Genomic DNA, 3,286 nt, shown 5'->3' with positions numbered 1-3,286 from the left:
CAGGGGTGTCAAACTCATTTCACATTGTGGGCCACATACGGCCTCGGTAGATGTCAAGTGGGCCGGACCATTAAAAATTATACCATACTCTGCTATAAATAACCAAAATAATATGTCTTTGTTTTGGTGTAAAGATGCACAAGAACACGAGGAAAATGTTGAAATTTAATGAACATATGTTTTACAAAACATTTCATGAAGCACCTAAGATTTCCTTAGACAAATGTGCAATTTACTTTTATGATTCACATATATGCATTGCAACTGATCCCACTGACTGTACAAAGGCACAAAACCTTAACAAGTAATTGCTATTGAAAAATATAGTAATGCACTTTTACGATTAAACGAGATTTATAAAGAAAGGAATTTTTAAACCATTTACACGAGCATATAAAATCTAAATGTAATCCCTGCCTACACCTTACAAACTAAGGAGAGTGCGAGAATATGTGTAAAGAATAAAGTACTGTATTCACATGTCCTTGACAGCGTCTGCTGTGTTGGGTCTGTCTCAGTGACAGGCTGAAGCTGCTGTTGTCTTCTTATCTGATCAAAACAATGTTGTCTTTACCTCTGATGAAAACAGTGTGTCTCCCTAGCGGATATTCCATGAATTGCACCTTATTAAAAATATTCATTCCGTGTCTTTTGTGCATTTTTTCACTTTTAAATTATCCTGCGGGCCTGATAAAACCTCCTTGTGGGCCGGTTCCGGCCGTATCTTATACACCCCGATGTATAGTAAGGTGTTTTTAGCCGAAAAAAACAACCATGTATTGTAAGGCGTTTTAACCCGAAAAAAACGACCATGTATAGTAAGGCGTTTTTAGCCGAAAAAAACAAACATGTATATTCATTCATTCATTCATTTTCCGAACCGCTTGATCCTCACTAGGGTCGCGGGGGGTGCTGGAGCCTATCCCAGCCATCTTCGGGAGGCGTTTTAACCCGAAAAAAACGACCACGTATAGTAAGGCGTTATAGGCCGAAAATAACGACCGTGTATAGTAAGGCGTTTTAACCCGAAAAAAACGACCACGTATAGTAAGGCGTTATAGGCCGAAAATAACGACCGTGTATAGTAAGGCGTTTTAACCCGAAAAAAACGACCACGTATAGTAAGGCGTTATAGGCCGAAAATAACGACCGTGTATAGTAAGGCGTTTTAACCCGAAAAAAACGACCACGTATAGTAAGGCGTTATAGGCCGAAAATAACGACCGTGTATAGTAAGGCGTTTTAACCCGAAAAAAACGACCACGTATAGTAAGGCGTTATAGGCCGAAAATAACGACCGTGTATAGTAAGGCGTTTTAACCCGAAAAAAACGACCACGTATAGTAAGGCGTTATAGGCCGAAAATAACGACCGTGTATAGTAAGGCGTTTTAACCCGAAAAAAACGACCACGTATAGTAAGGCGTTATAGGCCGAAAATAACGACCGTGTATAGTAAGGCGTTTTAACCCGAAAAAAACGACCACGTATAGTAAGGCGTTATAGGCCGAAAATAACGACCGCGTATAGTAAGGCGTTTTAACCCGAAAAAAACGACCATGTATAGTAAAGCGTTTTTATCGGAAAAAAAACGACTGTGTATCGTCAGCCGTTTTTAGCCGAAAAAACCGACCATGTATAGTAAGGCGTTTTTAGCCGAAAAAAACGACCATGTATAGTAAAGCGTTTTTATCGGAAAAAAAACGACTGTGTATCGTCAGCCGTTTTTAGCCGAAAAAACCGACCATGTATAGTAAGGCGTTTTTAGCCGAAAAAAACGACCATGTATAGTAAAGCGTTTTTATCGGAAAAAAAACGACTGTGTATCGTCAGCCGTTTTTAGCCGAAAAAACCGACCATGTATAGTAAGGCGTTTTTAGCCGAAAAAAACGACCATGTATAGTAAAGCGTTTTTATCGGAAAAAAAACGACTGTGTATCGTCAGCCGTTTTTAGCCGAAAAAACCGACCATGTATAGTAAGGCGTTTTTAGCCGAAAAAAACGACCATGTATAGTAAAGCGTTTTTATCGGAAAAAAAACGACTGTGTATCGTCAGCCGTTTTTAGCCGAAAAAACCGACCATGTATAGTAAGGCGTTTTTAGCCGAAAAAAACGACCATGTATAGTAAAGCGTTTTTATCGGAAAAAAAACGACTGTGTATCGTCAGCCGTTTTTAGCCGAAAAAATCGACCATGTATAGTAAGGCGTTTTTAGCCCAAAAAAAACGACCATGTATAGAAAGGCGTTTTCATCTCGACCATGTATAGTTAGGCGTTTTAACCCGAAAAAAACGACCACGTATAGTAAGGCGTTATAGGCCGAAAATAACGACCATGTATTAAAGCGTTTTTATCGGAAAAAAAACGACCGTGTTTCGTCAGGCGTTTTTAGCCGAAAAAACCGACCATGTATAGTAAGGTGTTTTTAGCCAAAAAAAACGACCATGTATAGTAAAGCGTTTTCACCTGAAAAAAATCACCATGTATAGAAAGGCGTTTTTAGCTGAAAAAAACGAGCATGTATAGTAAGGCGTTTTAACCCAAAAAAAAACGACCACGTATAGTAAGGCGTTATAGGCCGAAAATAACGACCGTGTATAGTAAGGCGTTTTAACCCGAAAATAACGACCATGTATAGTAAGGCGTTTTTAGCCGAAAAAAACGACCATGTATAGTAAGGCGTTATAGGCCGAAAATAACGACCGTGTATAGTAAGGCGTTTTAACCTCGAAAAAAACAACCATGTATATATATTAAGGCGTTTTAACCCGAAAATAACGACCATGTATAGTAAGGCGTTTTTAGACGAAAAAAACAACCGTGTATAGTCAGGCGTTTTTAGATGAAAAAAAAGACCATGTATAGAAAGGCATTTTAACCCGAAAAAAAAGACCATGTATCGTAAAGCGTTTTTAGCCAAAAAAAACGACCACATATAGTAAGGTGTTTTTAACCGAAAAAAAATGACCCTGTGTATGTAGTAAGGCGTTTTTAGCCGAAAAAAACGACCATGTATTGTAAGGCGTTTTTAGCCCGAAAAAAACGACCATGTATTGTAAGGCGTTTTTAGCCCGAAAAAAACGACCATGTATTGTAAGGCGTTTTTAGCCCGAAAAAAACGACCATGTATTGTAAGGCGTTTTTAGCCCGAAAAAAACGACCATGTATTGTAAGGCGTTTTTAGCCCGAAAAAAACGACCATGTATTGTAAGGAGTTTTTAGCCGAAAAAAAACGATCATGTATTGTAAGGCGTTTAGCCGAAAAAAACGACCATGTATAGTAAGG

This window comes from Hippocampus comes, unplaced genomic scaffold (assembly GCF_001891065.2).
Source record: "Hippocampus comes isolate QL1 unplaced genomic scaffold, H_comes_QL1_v1.1 scaffold122, whole genome shotgun sequence".
In the NCBI taxonomy this organism is placed as follows: domain Eukaryota; kingdom Metazoa; phylum Chordata; class Actinopteri; order Syngnathiformes; family Syngnathidae; genus Hippocampus; species Hippocampus comes.
The sequence above is the reverse complement of the archived record's forward strand: the minus strand, read 5'-3'. Positions refer to the sequence as shown.